Raw genomic sequence first — 19803 nt, forward strand, 5'->3', positions numbered from 1 at the left:
CAAGCTATTAAGGTAGTTCCTTAAGTTCAGTTGTGTGATCAGCTCACACAATTCTGTGAATTTTCTTCAGAATTAAAGACAATTAATTTCAAAGAGTTTTTTATGTAGAAAGAGGGAAGAAACGTACTTATGAGATAACTAATTTGAGTGATTAATATTTTGCCACCATAATTGCTTTGCTGGTAGAATTTGGTAAAATTAATTCTTTCTTCCTCTAACAATAAGAGAGTGTTCACAGGGGTAGTCATGTTACACTACTAAATCCTTTCTCCCAAATTTTTCTTTTAAGAAATGTACCTTGATACAGTAATTGTTCATGAACACTTTCAGCTCACAGCCTTACGCTCTTTGATTTGTGTGAAACCCTAAGGCTTTTCATAAGATTCCGAGTTTCTTCTGTGTTAGATCATTTCAATGATTCAATTAACTTGCTGTGTGCCAGTTAATTGCTGTTTCTGACCTTGAATGAAAGAGTATGTTGTGTGTTCCAGTTGTTTCAAAAAGATGACAGCAAAGGAATGATCTTGCAGTGATGTAAAGCAGCAGTTTTACAGGTGTTTATGATTACCAACACTTGTGATGTTCTCACACACCCAGTGGAAAAATGTCTTCCTTCTTCCTAGAAAATACTGATTTGTTAGGTCTGTGTTATTTAAGAAATCAGTTTGCTGAGGCTGAATGTCCTGATGAGTTGAGAAGTGGGAAGCTGTGGTTCTTGTCAGTGGCAGAAACTGCCCTTGGGATCTGTGTGTGCAATCTTCCTCCCGCCCTTGGGACAGCTCTCCCTGGTAGGAGGTCACAGTCACAAAGTGAGGGGCTTCTAATGCTTAGAGTATGTCCTCTTGGGTGACAGTGGGCTACTGCTGGAAAATTCATGGAGTTTTCAAGTAGGAGAAAACTGTATATCCCCTCTTTCTTTCTGGATGTTTTTTGGTCTTGTTTTTTTTTTTTACTCTTGATGTGTGATATGTTTTCAAATTATCTTCCTCTTTCTGATACAATGGATATTTCTTCAATAATTTAAGCAAACTTTTTTAAAATACAAAATCTTAGTTCATATCTGTATTCCACTGGAAAACTTTTGGAGTACAGAGATCCGCACAATAGTAGTAAGTCATTGTTCTTTGCTTTTGAAATTCTGTGAAACCATACGTAGCACCAAGTATCTATTCAATGAAAATTTTTTATTTGAAATGAAGAATCTGGAACTTCTGAAATGCAATTTCGGTGTGTTTTGGTAGGAATAAAATAAAGGACATTTTAGACTTTCTAACTTTACCTGCTTTATGCACAAACAATTTTGAAACATAGGGTTTTGTGTCAGAAGGCAATACCCTTCTCAAATTGCTATCCATATAGAAACTGGTTTTGGAATGGTTTAAGGTATTAGTACACTGTGCATTTGTTAGTTAGTCCTCTTTCTTCATACATTTGTTTCAAAACTCTTCTTCCAACTTTTCTAGATATTCTGTGTATATTCATATCTTTAAAGAAACCTAGGTAAGAAACTCTTGGAAAAAAAAATCACAGAATGGAACACGTAGTCAGCTATTTGAAGAAATGCTGTATGCCGAACTTTTCATCATGTGCCTCTGATGTGGATCAGAATTAGAAACAAACATCTCCTCAGTTCTTCCCTTGCTGAAAGGCTGGCTTGAATTTGTTAGCATTTTGTTGTATCTTTCAGGATTAAAGTTTAAGTTGTCACATACAAAACCCTAGCTAAAGCCTGAACTCTTTTGGTGCAATAGTCATTGCAGGTGATATGTGTTTCCTTTATTGTGTATAAGTGTTCTTAAATGTATTATCTCTGAAATTTCAGTGTATCAAAACCAGTGTTTGTTCCAAGGCTTTTACCAGCCAATCCTTATTTTCTATCAAATTGTTCTGAATACTGTAATGATTGGTGGTTGTTTGTCATCAGTTGAAGTTAAGACCTAAGCTCTCCATAGGTCTTCTGTGTGTATTTTTCCTTCCCTGTCTTTGGAGGGAAATGCTAATTGCTTAAAACCTTTCTGCATCTCTTTCAGTGTTCCTCTAACATTTTGGCTGTTCTTGTCTTGTTTCTTCATCTGCTTTTTCACTGGTTGATAACTCATGTGAGTTATCTTTACCAGCCACTTGCTAAAAAACTACATCTGCTATCCATGTTCTCGTTTTGAAAACACCAACAAAGAGCAATTCTGAAATAAAACTGTGATTGCATGGCCATCCAAGCTTTATTGCTTGGTAGATATTGCAGGTAATGGCACTAAGAAAGATATGATGGCGTGCGTCAGCAATCAGAAGGTAGCCCTGGTATATTTGTAATCTCGTTTATGTGTTGGTACTGTTTGGAGAAGCTCTGTAGACCCAAAGCAGAACTCTTGCTGCCCTTAGGCCATCAATTTATACGTACTTCTGGTTCTGCAAGTTTTCTTTGAAATCATAGATGCGTGTGGTTGGCTTGTTTTGTTTTGGATTTTTTTTAGTGAAGAATTGTTTCATAACATTTGGTGGTAATTAGCCTGAGTCAGTCATTTGAGATGGGGAGGGGAAGGGGGAGGAGAATCCTGCCCTGCTGAGAATCACAGAAATCTTGTGATTACAATTTTTGAGGGGTCCATGATCTCATCGCATTTTTTGGTAAAGCTTTTGTATAGATACACAAGGTGCCATTCAAAGTTTGTGGATGTATGTGTATTGTCTAATGGCTTATTTTTTGATTTGACATTATAAATTTGACTGATTAACATGTGCCAGTAAGTTTCCAAAGCTGGTGCTTAAATGGGGATTATGTACTCTTCTGCTCACCAGTGTAAGTTGTCTTCAAGTCACAGGTCCAGGCAGTCCTCCTGCCTCTCTGCTCCAGGGAGAGCACTGATAGGAAGGAGAAGGTTTTTTTTGCCTGTGGGGACATTGAAAGGCTGGGCAAAGAAACAGTAGTACCACTCTCCTTTGAGGTGATTCTTCCTTCGAGCTTTATTCAAACAAGAGGCATTTTTGCCTTGGGAAAGTCTTGATTTTGGCTCTCAGACCCAAAGTGCTCATTTTGAAGCTCCCATCAGATTGTATTCTGCAGAAAAGAGAAGTCATGTTTCTGTGGTGAAACCAGCTAGCTTTTTTAGGAGCAAAGCTAAAACTGGCTTCTGAAACATAAGCTAAGCAAAGTGTGTAACATTTATCCTTACAGTTTATAAGTGTGGCACTATCTACTTCAAAATTTTGTTACTTAGGCATAGAAACCCATGCTAGAAATTTTGGTTGATATGTCCTCGTTAGGATTGTTCTATTTTCTGTCTTCTGTTTCCTTTGTATCTCACAAAGTAAGATAGTAATATGTCTTGAATAAAAACAAATTGCCCTGAGCTGCTTTGGGTATTTTTTGAAATGTTTAATATTGATTGTCTTCTTGAACTCATTAATGCCTGCCATCAGCAGGAAACATAAGAATTCTGATTGAAGGAAGTTTGCACATGTAAAGCTATTACAAGCTGGTAAAATGCAAGGTGAGAATAAACTTTTTTTTTGGCAAAAGAATGAATGAGTGGTGTACCCCATTTGTGGTGTCAGAACCAGTACTAGGTGATGCATCATGCTTTTTATCCTTGATATTGTTTTGTCATGGTAGGTTTATTTCTGATTCCTGGAGCATCACCAAAATTTTGAATCCTGTTCACACAGCATGTCTGTTCCTGGGCTGATTTTTTAAAAAAAAAATTTTTTTGTTTGCCACCATATGTCAGATGTGCTTAAGAATGTGAAGCTTGTTGTACTGCTTTCTCAAGGTACCTAGTGCTTCTAAAAATTCAGTAGCTATAATTTGAGCAGTTGATATGTTCACAGTCTGTAGGTAGGTTCTAGTTTTGAAAATACTTAATTCTTACTGGGAACTGCTACTTTATATTTGTCAAGAGGAAAGCACTTGTGACATTTGTGATATTGATGATTTAAATAAAAGGTTTCTGTAACTATTTTTTTGGAGAAAAACTGTGTGTATGCTTTAGCAATTAACAGTGAGTTTTTGAAACTGTTGCTCTTAGGGTTCATATCATAAACTTCATGTTCTGAAGCATGTGGGATACTTGTGCTCTTTTGCAGCTTGAGATTTGAAGCTTCCCTAATGGAACTGTTCTTCTTGTAGGATCCATATTAGCTGTCATAGTCTACTGAAAGGAAAGGTATATTACAAAGAAAACCAATATAATTGAAATTGTGCAGAAAGGAGAGGAAACACAAGTACAATTTAATGCTTTCAGATCTTCATTAGTTTTAAAAAACTCAGAGATGATACTCTTAGCTTCATTTTTAGGCAAAACGTGTTCAGATCATGAAGCCAATGTCTTCATATTTCTCTTAGCAAAGCTTCTGTTCCTGCAGGTTAATAAAGCCGTTTTAAAGTGTGTGCAGAAAACCCCATGGAAATACACCAGAAAAAGCCCATGGGATTGAGTAATATGCATGGAAAAATGCCTCTGCCTTTTGTTTCCTCGTGTCAGAGAAAGGAAAAAAAACCAAAAACCCATAACCCCCAACCTCATGTTGTTGTCTTTTAATCTCCCCTGCACTGAGAAAGCTCTGGCCCAGATCTTCCCATTTTAATTGTGGAATTGGAGTACAAACCTTGAAATTACATAATTACCCTCCTTCCCCCCATCAGCATCCTCTCTCTCTCTGTCTGGAGATTATCTGTTTCTCAGGTTGTCAGTAGGCATGTAAAGGACCAAATTTAATAAAACTGTAACTATAATTGTTTAATGAAATGACTGTAATATTTTTAAGCCTGTTCTTGAAACTTGGCACCTTTCTGTACTAGAAACAAAGTGTTTGGCTAATGTACTTGAAAGTGGACAGCATATGTTTTCTTGGCTTTTGTTTTTTAGCAACAGATCATGTGCTTAAATGGAATTGTGACATTTTGATTTCTAGCCTGCATGAGGAAGATGATTTAGTCAGGTTAGCTACTGAGAAAGAGCTATTCAGCAAGGCTCTTGTGTACCCTTCAGAAAGAGCTTTGACTGCTGTGACTGCCTACTACAAATGAGGGATTTTTAATTTGTTTTCTTTTGGTTTTTTTTTGTTCCCAAAAGAAAGGACAGACCTGGACATCTATAAATGTTTGGGTTTGGGTCGTTGGATGAGCTGGGGAAATACTGTGTGAAGAGAGGAACACATGATTATATATCCACAAATAAACTGCACTGAAGTGGTGAAGTATTCAGTGCTTCTGAAAGTTGTCTAAATTTACATTGAAATATTTAGCAATGATAGTTTTTAAAATCCATATAGAACAAGAGCTTATTTTTTTAAAAATTCGTCATTGTTTCAGTACCCTTCAGATTGATGAGGTTTTGTTTTGATCTCCCCTCCCTGTTTTCCAACATGAAGTAACCCCATGTCAAAAGGTTCCTTACCCAGGAAATCTTTAAAAAACAACAGACAAAAATAACAAACAAGAAAATGAGTACTGGGGCACCATTGGAGTAAATGTTGAACTCGGCTGGTGGTTATTGTTACGGTTTACATACATTTTGAGCGTTGGGACCAGGACAAACTTTTGCACCACAAGCAGAAGGAACAGTTGTTCGAGAACTGTGAAATAGCAACTGTCTTCTTCAAGGGGTGGTGGGAAGAAAAGGCATTCCCCAAGTCTTCCTGAAACGCCTGGCAGAGAAAGGTAGCTCTGAATTTTCTTTCTTGTAAATGAAGTTTTATTAAACTGTGATTGCCATCTATGTCATACTATAAAGATGGTTGAAAAATGTGCTGATTCTCATTTCATTCAGTTTATTGTCATACCGTATGGGATTTAAATGAGACCTAATGGAGTCGTAATTGGATTTGATTGGATTTGCAGTGCCTGTGTGACATGAAGGAGGATTCATGGTACTGTGCTCAGGCTGTTGTAGAGAGCAAATGCAAAAATTAAATCTCATACAAAACTGGAAACAAATTGATTGACTATATCCTTAAAAAAAAAAAAAGGAAAGTTGAGGAAAATTGTAGCTGAAGAATTTTGTTCTAGGCTTTGTCAAAATGCTTCTGACAGGTTCAATGACTGCATGATTCAGTTGGGAGATATTTTCAATTAAGTGTATATTTTCAGTATATAACTATATATTGCTTGTAAATACAATAAAGTTATTAGTAGTTTAGAAGTTTAGTTAAAATTATTGTCTGATATTCTCTGTTATGCTTTAACAGCAGAAAACATCTGGGTTACTGATTTGAATTTGGTGCAAACTGATAATATCCAAAATTGTGTCTTGCAAAGAGATGTCTGTGAATATCTCTGAGAAAGGATTTTGAGATAGGTTGCCATAAGAAAATGATAGCTGCTCTTCATTGGCACTGCTTTTGAATTAAGACTATCTTGAGTTCTGGAGTGCAACCCTGCATTTGTGTATTAGGTGTTTCTTTGAATTTCTGTTTGAATTAGCTCTATACTCTAGAATGCTCCAGATTTTTACCAAGGAAATTTCTTGTTTTGAGACTTTTCTGAGTATCACTAATGATTGTATTCAGGAAAAAACCAAACCAAAGCAAAAATACCCACCTCTAATTGTGTGAGTTTTGGTGTAAGAAGCATAGACTTGGAATGTGAAGTCCTAAATATAGCCACATGAATAATGAATGCTTTACTCTCTCCTGAGTTTTATGCTGTCTTCAGACCAGAAGCACTTGCAATATATATAAAGTGATTTATATCTTTACCACTGAAAATGTTCTGGACAGATCATGATTAGAAACTTTGTCTAAGTCTGCTATTTTTGATTATAATTTACTTATATTTAAAGCCTTATTCATCTATTCATAATAGAGATAATGCTTTCTAGGTAGAATGTATTTACTAACCAGCATATATTGCTCCAGTTATTTGGCATGTGCATTTTTTTTCTTTAATTTCATAGCAGTCTCTTGAATAGCTTCATTTAGAAAACAGATAAATTTTAATATGCCTGCAAAGAAAGAAAAAAATTCCTTATGTTATTTTCGTTGAATTAAAATACTATTTCCCTTTCTCCTTGATCCTTATCTATTTTAAAACCACAAATAAACAGAATCCTGTTGCAGGGTTAGTAAACTGAATTTGCCACATAATTAAGGAGTAATACACACACTTCCAAAGAAAAAGGGAAATCAGCAGTTAAAATGGCATGTTATACTACTGCTGTTAATGTTTTAATGGGAAAAAGAAGTTTTGGAAAAAACAAAATGGTAATTGAGGATGAAGAGATAAGCAGAAATCTTTGTAATTACTTGAGTCAATATGTCTTTTTTCGAAGAAGAGTACCTGGAAGCTATTATCTTGGGGGGCAAATTTGGACAAGGTAATTGGCTTTGACCTTTTGCCAGATGTCTAAGAGTTCCTTTTACCCTCTCCCTTGCATCCAGATAAATGTCATGCTTTTAGGTTTTTGTTCCCTTGTTCTGGTTTCAAGAGGGGAGCTGGTTGTGTAGCTAATCTGCACTCAAAATTATTTCCACTTCTAACCCCAGTAGGACTCTCTTTTGGGGTATTCAGACAGAATTGACATCATTGGATTTCTGCCCAGATACTGTATTTAGATAGCTTTGGAGATGTCATTAATTTGACAGTTGCCATAGGAAATCTTTGTTTTGACTATTGTTACAGGGCCTGCAATGTTTCTATTGCATTTTCATTTGTAGTCTGCCACTGAATCGCTGTGATTAAAATGAGCAGAATAAGACACCATCAAATGTGTACGAGACATGAAAGGGAGAAAAATCACTGCTAAAAACCTCAGAAGGTAGGCTGTTGCCAAAATTTATTTGGGTATGATGAGATTCTGGAATACCTAGTTATCTTCCAAACACCAGTAACAGCACAGCCTGCGGCTAGAGCTGCTGTGTGCTGTGGTGGAACCAAAGCTGTGTTAACATTTCTCGTTGTCAACCTAAAGCAAAGTTTCTGTGTGCTTCAGGCAAAAACTGCTTCAGCTGCTTTTCTGATGGTTAACTTGGAAAAAAAGCCAGGTTTTTGGGGAACTCTGTTTTTGGGAAGTGTAGATCCTGGCAACTCGGCTGTTGTTTCCTAAAGGAGACATGGAACTAAGGATCTTTGTCCTGCACAGTTAAGGTGGAGATTTTGGGGACTGCTGTTCTGCCATGTTTAAAGAGGATGGTCACTGTACCTCCTACCAAGTTGTGTAAGTGGTAAAACCAACTCAAAGTTCCGTGTGTTTGTCTTCCAGTTCCCTTTGGCTCTTAGATGTGAACTTCTAGGTTAATAGTTTTGTACTTGAACCATATGCAGGTTATTGCAACTTAAACCTTGTTTTTCATCAGTTACATCGTCAGAGGAGACTTAGGAAAACTTTAAATCTGAAATAACAGATTTTCACAGCCTTTTATATATAAATAGACTGTGATAAAAATATATTATTCCTCCCAAAGAAGATGATTTTCATCAGAGCATTACTGAGTACTAACACCATATATTATTTGAGCCTATTCTGGTGTCAGTAAGGGATTTTGTGTTGAATGGTCTCCCCCTGCCTCAATTTTACTATTGCATTCTAGTTTAGTGTCTGAGTTCTTCAGCCCTGTGCTTTTTGGCATTGTAAATGAAATACTGTGTTTCAGTAGACAGTAGATCTCTGCTCTTCTTGATGGTGGTGGTTTAGAGAGTTTCCTTCAACTTGCACCCTCAGGTGAAGTCATTATAGATTTCTTCACATGAGGGCCAGGATGCCTGGACCTCTTTCTGTTGTGTCCAAGTCAAGTGGTTCGTCCATGCTGACAGTGCTTCAGATGCAGCTTGCCTTAACAGAATAGGGCAGAGCTTGCAAAATCTTCAGTGTCAGATACTCTACTTGGACACTAATGCCTAGAGCATCCTTATTCCTTGTGGCTGAGCATCTGGAGGAAGAGTAAAACCCAGGCACCCTCAGCAAACAGGCTCAGGTGTGGGGAATGACAGCTGCAGTTGTTGGTGATGGCAGCTTTTGCTGGGGAGTGCCCAAACCAGGCCTTGTTCAGCATAAATTATCCACTTGCCACCTTGCAGTTTGAATTATCCAGAAGTTTCTGACTGTGGTTTCCTTGAAGACATCAGTCACAATCTGCTCTGTGCATTTCTTCTAGCTCTCTCTATCTGCCTGGTGGTTTCAAAGACAAACACTGACCTTGACCTGCCCTCATAAAACCACCACTGCCATATGTTTTAGCACCGAGACAGTAGTGGCAATATTATTTTAAATTCAGACAGTGCTGTGTTGAATGTACACATAGGAAGAATTTTCTTCAGACTAAGAAAGAATGAATAATTTACCATAATAGAAACTCTAATAAGGATTACAGTCCGCCTTTAACTTTGAATTATCAGAAGGCTAAGTCTGCCTTACTTGATTCTCTGTAGCCCCGGTACAGTCCATTTTCTGTTACATCTCACCCCAAAGCAAATCCTCTCAAACTGTGTAACTGTGAGATTTATTTAGTTACTTTAAATGTTAGTCATCTCAGCCATGAGTGGTAACCAGTTGTCTCTACCTAGTGTTTCTCTGATACTGAGTTAATGTTACATTCTTCTATGGTAGCTAATTCATTGGAATATATGGTTTTCAGTTCTCCAAAAGGCGTCTGTGGATCTTTTTCCAGTGGAGGTGTTAATTTTCAGTAATCTACATCTGTATATTACTACATTACTATAAAGAGTATATTAACATGCTGTTTGTAGTCATCTCTCACAGTCCTGAAAGCCACAAGTGTTGAATTATAAACTCTGACTCTAGTAGAGAGGTTTGAAAAAACTGGTATAATTCATGGGGTTGTATTCACCTTTAAAATGCTTTACATAAAGATGCAATTGGAAAAATAGATTTGTGAAGGAGCTGCTTGGGGCTGGTAAGTTGCTAACCACTGAGGTCACCCTCAAAGATTCTGAGCTGATTTTCTATTTAATGTAAAAGGCTGTTGTTGTACAGTTTTTGCAAACAAACCATTAAATTATTGATAAGAAAAAGGCTGAAGCTCAAATGGAACTATTTACCAAACTGTATGTACAAAGCACTAGTTTATGAAATTCTTACTAACTACAGATGCTAAGATGTTTCTAAAAATGGTATCTGTAATTTGAGTTATAAAGCTTCCTGCTAAGGAAACCAAAATAATTCTTATGCTCAAATCATGGCCCGAGAAACTCACTTAGTGAAGTATTACCTAGGTCTGAAGTCTATTCCTTTCCTTTCCCTAGAGACATGCTGTGAGGCAAAGTTTAAGAACAGCCTTGGTACGTATAGTTCAGTTTCTGCTTAGCTATTGGCAGTTATAATGGGCAATGCAGGTCTTTCTGCATACATTTGTAAGGGGTCTTGAAGTGGTTCGAGCTGTCATAAGCACGAATCAAGACCTTTGTTGCTTCTCCTATGTGGGTTTTAGGGATGTTTATCCATATCCTTACAGAGCCAGCTTGCAAACTCTTAAAGAAAGAAAAGAAGAAAAGCTGCAAGCTCTGTTTTCTTTCTAGATGAAGAAAAAAACAGGGGATTGATATAGAATGGAGTTTGAATACTTAACTTTTTGCTGATAATTCTTAAATAGGAATGCTAAAAAACCCTGGAGTTATGATGGTGGCACAACACCTTTGTGAGCTTCCTTTGGCTTGCAGAGTGGTCACAGCTTGCATTTATTTTGGTGCTTGATTTGTGGTCTGAACAACAGATGTGTGGGGGTTTTGGTCATGGGGTTTTTTTTTGGTTTTGAGACTGCAGTATTGCATGTCTTCTCAAAAAGTTCATAGCCTTCCGGTCAGGGAAGCTTTCTGGTCCCCCATTCGTGATTTTTCCACTGTGCTTTATGTTGTTTTCTTTCCGTTTTTTCATGCAGGGGCTACCACAGAAGTTTGCATCTCAGCATAATTAAATGTGAATTAGATCAATATTAGCAAGTATCAAGATAAAAAATTGTGCTTAATCCAGGAATTTTAAAAATTGCTTATTACAGTGAGTTTAGGTAGTAATTTGTTATCAGTATTTGAGCTTTTTAGTAGCTCAGACTTTTGAGGGAGACCTATAGAATGCAAAAAGCATGTGATTTCTCCTAAAATAATGTAAATTTATACAAAATACGTTGTAAAAAAACCTTAGCAAATGCACCCACTGACAGATGTTACCCTCCTTTTTTCTTTCCAGTTTAAAAAGATTCTAGTCGTGCAACTGATTGGAGGATATACATACAATAAATAGGAAGCCTGCAATGGCAGTTAAATTCTGAAAGACAATATTTATTTTAAACACTGCTATTATTTAAAAAACCATCCACTTTTGTGTTATGAGTAGATCAGGTGGTTGTGCAAATATATGTAAAAAATATTCTTGTATATTGAAAACGTATCGTGTGTACTCCAATACAGAGAATTTGCGTTTGACCGCAGGAGTTAAATGAAAACATAGGTCAGCATGATTCTTTAATTGTGTGTGATTAAAATGTGAGCCATGCATGTTTTTTCTAGCTGCATTTTTCTTCCTATTCTCCCCCAAGTATATATTTATTTAAAAGAAAGAGTTGTTTGAAGGACCAATGATACGTGTCTAACTGCTTCCTCTTCAATACAGATAGCATGGCCAGAGGTGCATGACAGCTCTTGCATCCAGACAGGAGCACAGAGAAGATGCACAGCCTCCTCCTACTTGTCTGCTGTTCAGTAGAGACATGAATTTCTTAGGGTAACTTGTACAGCCTCTGGTGATGGCTCTAAACCTGGACTACTTGAAAAAGCCCATTTAAACACAGAAATTTCTCTTGGCTTCGAGGGCTAGTCCCATTTTTATAGCTGGCGTACAAGCTCAAATCTTTCCCAGTGTTTTAAGTATCTCACAGTCTTTTATACATGCAAGGCAGTGAACCTATTCTTGTTGAGCCTCACTTCACTTGCTTCCTCCCTGTTAGGGAACCACAATCTTAAGAGAAGAAAAGCTTAGTTGTATAGACTATATAGTATGGAAGAATTTTAACTCTTTAGTTTATTTTTAAAATGTTATACACATTGTAATGCAGAGTTGTAACTTACTGCCTTTTTGAAATCTTAAATATGTTGTAAATCCACTTTTCCTTTTTCTTCTCTCCTTGTGTTTCATACTGACTCTGAAAGTGTATTACTATTTTAACATAACCGTTTTCTTAGCTGTAAAAGAAGGTAATATTAAGTCAGTTTTGAGATGATATATGTGACTAGGAGGTTTAAAATACAAAGCATATACTACAGTATTAAAAAAACTGTTTGGTTTCTTTTCCCTTTAAGCAAATTCATGCATTGGGCTTTTGAGTGCTTAGGCTGATCTGTCTGCTGCTCCATGGAACTGGATTGTGCTTGCCCAATTGTCTGCATAGTTAAAATATTTTGAACATAGCCTATTTTAATGTAACTTCTTTTGAAATATCTGCCTAATGGAGAGGTCTTAATGGAATACTTTAATAGCCCAAAGTGGTTACCTGCAATTGCTCCAGTGTATTTCAGTCAATTACAAAGGAAGGCAATATTTAACGTTGAAGTGAAGCTAGATGGTGTAATGAACTGGCAGATTGCCAACTTGATCTTCTCCACAGGAGAATTTGTATTAATGTGATGCTTTTCATTTGTTCTCCAGAAGGTCACCAGTAATATGTAAATTGGAGTTAAAATTCCCACTCTGTGCAGTACAGGTTTATGGTCAGATCATTCTTGTGTATTAGCATATTAAGTATCAAAGAGATTATTTTAGCTATTTCATGTCAGAATTTAAATAGGAGGTTGTTGGGTATTGGGAAGAGAGCCTGAGAGGATTGTCATCGAAATCATTGCTGTAAGGCTGAATCTGGATTTTAGCCATGGAGAGAAATAAAATGGGGCACATTAGAACTATTAGTGAAAGAAGAGGTGGTTAATAACTGTACATCTTACTTGTAATGTAATCAAGACCACTAATTTATTCTGTGAGGTAGTAACCTTTATATTAAGATTCTTATCATATTAGCTATTTACCTTCTGGTGCTCGTTTGTAAGCATCAAGTTCAAATTTTGGTTTCTGACTATTGACAGGGGCTTTTTTACTATTGACAGGAACTTTTATAGTCCTTGTGTTTGAAAGACCTTGATTTAGGAAGCAAATGAGTGGCTAATGTTTCTATTGAAAACTGGATAAATTTGTCTTTTTGCTTTGTGTGTTTATAATCCCATGTTCCTTACATTCCTATTCCTTGTCATAGTCTTCTGTTCCTCTGCTCTGGGCCTCAGGGAAGTGTAGTGTTTGAGGAGACTCAGGAGTGGTAAGGAGCTGTGCCATTTTACATGTGGCAGGGCTGACATTACTCCAGTAGTAGATGCATTGAGTGAGATAAGTTAAATGAGCATCGTGTGAAATGGTACAGAAGTGATGGGCACTGGGGATACCATGGGAGAAGACTGCCCACCTCTGTGGCTCCATTTGCTTTGCTGGCTTCCAAAAAAATGCTTGACTTGATTTCCTAAGTTTTCCAATGTTGCGCCGGTTTGTCTTTTGGGTGAACACTAAGTCCTGTGTGTTGCAGGTCTTTTGAAGGTGGTTTTAAGGTGGAAACAATTTTGTACTCTCAAAATGTAACCATTCATGCCTGTGTTATCAAATATTTCTTTCTAGTCCTGGCTGATAGGACATAGCAGGAGAACCAGAAAACTCCATGTGTGGTGCAAACTCTGCCTGGGTGCAGGTAGTCCCAAACCCTAACTGCTGTTACAGTTTTTTGACTCTTGAAATGAAAGGTCCTGAATTTTTGTAACTGAAGATTGTTTCAAGGAACACATTTTAAAGGAACTTTTCAAGGAACATTTTAAATATAAGTGAAATATTTGAGGTCTGGGTTTCCATGCTGAGTTTGTGTCACTTGGCAAATGACAGTGTTTTGGGCAAACCTTTGGACTGTGGGGGTGTGTGATGGAAATTGGCTACTCCTCTGGGGAAGTGACTGTTGGTGTGACTCGTAGCAGAAAACTTCCTCTGGCTCTTCCAAAGCCAAGTGAAAATTTTTATCGGGAGAAAAATAAAAAATGGAGTCACGATGCAACAAGATTGAACCCAAGAAGGACGGAGACCAGTTTGCATCTTGTGCTTGTGTGTTTGTTAGATTAACAGTTTTATTTCAATCTGTGTTGTTAAGAGTGATGGGTTTTTGTCTATCTTCTTCCTTTGACTATTTGCACTATCACCATTAACATTCCAAATTATTTCAATGTGTATTAATTGAGCTGCCAAAATAAAACAATTCTTGCTGTACAGAAGGAAATCAGCATTGTTATGCTGAGATAAACACATGACTCATTCTTATGCGTTTACATGAAATTTGGCCTCTTTCTTTTCCCAACTGTATTCTTCTCTGTTTGACTAATAAATACAGGGCTAGTTTTTCAGGTATTGATGATGAAGAGTGCCGTTTTTCAGCTCACTTTCAAACACGTGCTCTATTTTCAAGTGTACATTTGTGAAGGTGGAAGCAATAATTGAGGGAGATACTGTGTTTTTCTTTAAGGAACAAAACAAAAATACCCTAACAAAATCAGAGGTTGGTACAGCACTTCAGTGATAGATGGTAATGAGCAGTAGATGATTTGTAAGGTAGGTCAAGGAAAGATAGTACTATTTAGAAGATCTTGTACCAAAAAAATGAGGAGGTTTTTATTTTCTCATTTTTATCTCTTACTATTAAAAATGTCCTTCTGTTATTGACAGGAGAAAAACACGTGCTACAAAACATTCAGCCAGCAGGAAAATATATCTGCTCTGCCTCAGGGTTTTAATGTTGCTTCATTTCTTAAAGTATCTTTCCCATTTACATGATATCTTCCTACAATTTCAGTAGAGCAGTTTTCAGTGGGAACACAGTTTAGGACTATAATTGGTTAGAAAAACTGATTTAGCAAAGTCTTGCTGCCTGTGGTCTGTATCTGCACAACACTGAAAACCCAGGTGGGGCAGCAGCTATTCCAGCCACCATGTGGCAGAGGAGAAGGGACTGGTCACCCTGCAGTCCCATCTGCTTTCTGCTGTCACAGGCAAATCTTCATTCAGGTGGTGAACTGCATCAGGAGGCTCTTCTGTTGGAATAACATTTCCTCATAATTTGCCATCCTCCATTATTCATTTTTTTTAAATCTTGTGTGGTTTTCAGGAGGGCTGGCAACAGTTTGTCTCTCCTGGCAGCTGCTGAGGAGCAAAAGGTGAGCTTCCAGGAGCTGAGGGTCAGGGAGTCTCCTGTTCTTTACCCCTTAACAATATGTTTAGGTTTAAATGTTTGTCAAACTGTGATTTAGTAGTTCTGTTGCTCCACCTATTAATGAATGGGAGAGTCAATCTCACTTTGAAACGGTTAAAGTATTTATAATACCTTTGTCAGTAATTTTTCTCCCCTCACTTCCTTATTGTGCATGGGATCACTGGATGACTTGCTCTTTTGAAGTTAATTTCTTCCCAGGATGCTTTTGTAGAGTCACAACTGCTTGGAATCTGTTCAGAAAAGACTCAGAACAGAAACATTAGTGCAGAGTGGCCTGGGCTTGTGTAGGGGTTTTAACACTTGGTCCTTATGAGGTAGAGGCTGCAGCACAAGTTGCTGAGAATTTTTTTTTTCTTTTTGAATTGGATCTTAATGGATTGTCAGTGTCTCAGTTTGTCACACATCCTGTGGAGTTAGAAGGGTCATTAAAAACAGAAACAAGTGTTTAAATACTCTGACTTCTCTTCTGAACAGTTACTTTTGTGGCCAGAAATGCTTAACAGAACAATGGAGGCCAGGAGGGACCTCTGGACAAGCCATCCACGTTGTGTCAGGGTTGAGGCTGCACCTGGGGCCATGTTCAGTAGAATCTGAGACTCTCCCAGGAAGAAGGCCCATCACTTCACAGTGTGGCTGTGCTTAGACACCCTTGTGCCTTCTTTACATCCAGATAGAATTTTTCTGAATGTGATTCTCTGACCCTTTGACAAGCATCAGCACTGCTGTCAGAGCTGTCTCGTTGGGTCACCATCTCTTGTGGTAGAAGGCTCCACATGTGTTAGTAATCCAGCTGAATTAGACATCTGTATGTGTGTACAGATGTGTACGTTTTCCAGCCTTCTGGATGGAAATACTTCACTGCCCCACAAGACTCCTGGCTGAGCTTTTGTGGCTGTACATCTTTTCCACATGTAGAGGCATTTTCTTTTTCTTAGAAAGTACAGTCAAGTTAAACTGACTAATACAAGAGTGAAGAAAACAGTAAATAATGGTGCTTTATAAAATATAATCTTTCTAAAACTAGGCTGAATTTTAAATTCCATTTCTTGATTGATTTTTCTTGGTGTTATGAAGGCTTAACTTATACTTATTCAATTTAACTTGGATTCTTTGGCGTTAAAATCACCTTGTATTCACTGAGAGAAGTTAAATATGAAGTTGGAGTCTTCATGCTAAAGAAGTGGATCAGGTTCAAGCCTTTCCGCCTGCTCTTCAGCATCTTAGGAGGTTTTGACAGCCTGAAAGCTAAATTACCTATTTGGAAGTGTTCTAAGTTGAGTGCTAGAACTAAAATATATGTTTGTTGTTTCAGGTGGTGGTGTATATAACTTCGTTGGAGAGTCCTGCCTTTCACTGTCTGGATCCTTTTAACAGTGTGTCAAAGGTGAGTGGTTCAAGTTTAGTGGTTGTTTTTGTAACTTAAGATAACAAGTAAACTGGATGTATTGCTTGGTTTTGGCTTTTATGTAATAGCAGTGTAGTTGTGATTTTTTGAAATTTGTTTAACTGCTGGATGAATGATTAAATAGTGGTTTTTTCTGTCAGTGTTCTGGGGCAAATCAGTTCTAACTCTTACTTAAAAAAAAAAAAAGATAAGCTCAAACTATTAATTAAGAACTAGATATTGCTTCCACTGTTTTATGGCTCCTGTCTCCTGTTACCCTCTTCTTTGACTTGGGATGTTTTCCCTTGAAGGTGCTGCCTGAAAGCACAACATGATTGTGTGGGAAGTATGAAGGAGAAACAGTCATCCATAAACCATCCATAGACTTTGTGCTATTCTTTGGTTGAATTCTGAAAACTAAGTAATAGCTTTGCAAGTGTTGAGTATTGAAAGTATTGGGTGGAAAGAAGGTTTTTGTGAGAGCAGAAAAGTGAGAAGGAAAGAAGGTTTTCTGTGAGAACAAAAGAATTGCATTCAGTGTATAGAGAGTATCTTCCTAGGCTGACTCTGAAGATCTGAAATAATCTAATTAAGCTGATGTTGCTGTAGAAGTCTTTTTGTGGTAGAGTTTGGCCAATATCTTTCAATTTGTGTACCCTGCTGTCAGTTTCTAGTAGCTGTAGTTGATTTCTGTGGCTTAGTAGGAATTTATTAACAGAAACCTTTAATAAATGACACCACCATCTTGGCCTTATCCAGTACTTTACCAGGTGGATTTGTTACTTCTTGCTCAAATTCTCTGTTTATAAAATAAAAGTAGTGTTACCTTCTTCAGGGGGAAGTTATGAAGTCCAATTGGATCCTTCAAATGAAAAGGAATCTATTAAGTTGTTGTGTGCCTTGTGATGTTTGCTGTGGGTTCTGTTAAATACTTGTTCAATTAAGCGTTATGAGATGTTGAAATTTGATTTATTTTTTCAATAAATTGAAGGTGAACCAGTTAGAATTAAAAATGCAATCCAATCTGAACAATAATATCTCCATATGTTTTTGCAAATTATTGATTTTCCTTTAAACTGAAAAGGAAATTCTGAAGTAATACTGAGATAGTGGGCTTTTGCACTATATTTTTAAATTATCTGACATATGTCTTTAGATGTACTGAAAAAAATTTTTAACCCTGACCTTTGTAACAGATCACTGTAACCTTGAACACTTAGGTGTTTAAAGACTAATAGAAACCTATTGTACTAGTTTTCTGCAGTAGAATTTGCAGTAAGTTTTTTAAATACTTTTTCTATGAGGTATAGGTAGCAAAATCAAAATATTCTTGAAAGAGCTGTTAATGTGAAAAAAAATAAACACACAATCCTAAAGCAAATGATTCATCAAGCTCTGTTAACCTATTAATTGTAAAATTATTTTTCTGCAATAATTTCTTCTCAAAATTAAGCCAGTATTGTATTGACTATGGGCTAAATTATGTATTTAATTCAAATACATTAGAGTTTTGTCTTCGGAATCTGTTTCATATACTTTTTATAATAATTTTAAGTTAAATGTTCAGTGACAATAATTTTAAAAATAGTCCACTGCTCACTTAAAGAAAATAGGTGTCTGAAGTCTTGGTTATGTTCTTAGTCACCTTTATTTTGTGAGCTAGTTGCTGTCATATATGGCATATTGAGTAATTTTTTTTTTTACTCTTTAATCCAATAAATGTTGAGGGTAACATGCCCAAAGTGGAGTTCTTTATATCAGGCGAGGGTTTTATGTATTTTGCCAAGAGGCAGTAAATAGATAACAGCTCAAGCTCATTGAAAGGAGGTGAGGAAGAACTGGAAATGTCAGTTGGTGGGGGTTGTAGGGAATGTCTCTTTTTTTGTATCTTTTTTTTTTTCCTTTTTTATTGAAGAGTGAGTACCCAGGATATTTGCTGTGTACAATTAGACCACACTCAATTTCAGTAACAAAATTAAATCTAACTGTATTAATATTTTACTCCTTTTTCCATCCTTTGTGTGCTTGTTTCTGATGGACTGTATTCAGCTTGGTAAATATGTGAATCTGCAAAACCTGGAGCATTGTAGTGCTGTTCCCAAAAGGAAATGAATACGTAGGTGTAGCTTCAGTAAAGCCTACGTTTGTAATGCTTTGTTGAACCAGAATGTAGTAAACCTTTTGCACTTTGAAAAGGAAATGAAATTGGCAACAAAGTAAATTTTCAGAAATTGCACAGTCCTTAAACTTCACTGAACTGCAGGCAATCTTGTATCCTTATAGGATTTTGTCCTGATTATCAAGGTCTGCCAGGTCTTCTTTTATATAGCTGGGCAAGCTGGCTTTTTTCAGTTGTTAGCTTTCCTCTCCCTCTCCTCTAACATCACATTCTGTGTAGTGATACTCTGTATTTTTGAACTTGTCCCTCATTCACTTGTAGTAATTGAATCAAAAATAAGATCTCATATTGGATTTTCACAATAAAGTATTTTGAAAAGTGGTTGCAATATTGGTATGTGCATTGAGCATTTTGTATTTTAGATTAAAATCTTCTGAGAAATGTTCTGTGGTTTTTTGAGTCTTGATACACTTGTATGGAATACTTAGTTCTTTAGGGTTACCTCTGTACATGGGAGTGAGATTGTTTGATGGGATCAGAAGCAAACTGGTAAGAGCAAAGTTATAAATGTCTTTGTACTCAGCAGATTTGTCAAAAGCTACGGTACCACAGCATAGAACAGAAATCCTTGTCTGTAAAGATTCTCAGAGCAAGCATGAAAGAGATTAACTCCTCACATATTGAGACTGGGAACCTGCACACAGCTTCTGACAGACTGATCCTCCTCCTCTGTTCAAGAGCAAAAAGCGCTGTAGACATTTCAGCTTGATGGAACTGTTTGTGATGCTGTATCACAATATTTCTTGGTATTTTTCTGTGATTCAGCATGTTGTAGTTATTGATTTTGGATATTTTTTAACCCAAGGAAAATGATACCTATTCTCAGTGTTGCCTATGAGTTAGTTATGGGCAACTTTGATTCTGACAGTTATGAAGAGAATGAAAGGTATGTGCTGAGTAGATGTCTGGATTCCTTTCCCTTAAAAAAATACTTCTGTAATTGTGCCAATTATCTCAGGTGCCCAAAGTGATTCTGATACTTCGAATGCAACTTCAGTGTTACTTAAGTATATTT

At 36.8% G+C, this 19803-nt stretch overlaps 1 protein-coding gene across 1 annotated transcript in view; it reads left to right on the top strand.

Annotated features, from left to right (window-relative positions):
• Positions 1-19803, top strand: part of NCK2 (NCK adaptor protein 2) — an 84822-nt gene that overhangs the window by 15270 nt on the left and 49749 nt on the right. The window contains exon 2 of the mRNA XM_063392667.1: positions 16538-16609. The gene's annotated coding sequence lies outside the window, so the exon portion shown is untranslated. The remainder of the gene's footprint in view (positions 1-16537; positions 16610-19803) is intronic.

This window comes from Prinia subflava, chromosome 3, assembly GCF_021018805.1.
Source record: "Prinia subflava isolate CZ2003 ecotype Zambia chromosome 3, Cam_Psub_1.2, whole genome shotgun sequence".
NCBI classification, from domain to species: domain Eukaryota; kingdom Metazoa; phylum Chordata; class Aves; order Passeriformes; family Cisticolidae; genus Prinia; species Prinia subflava.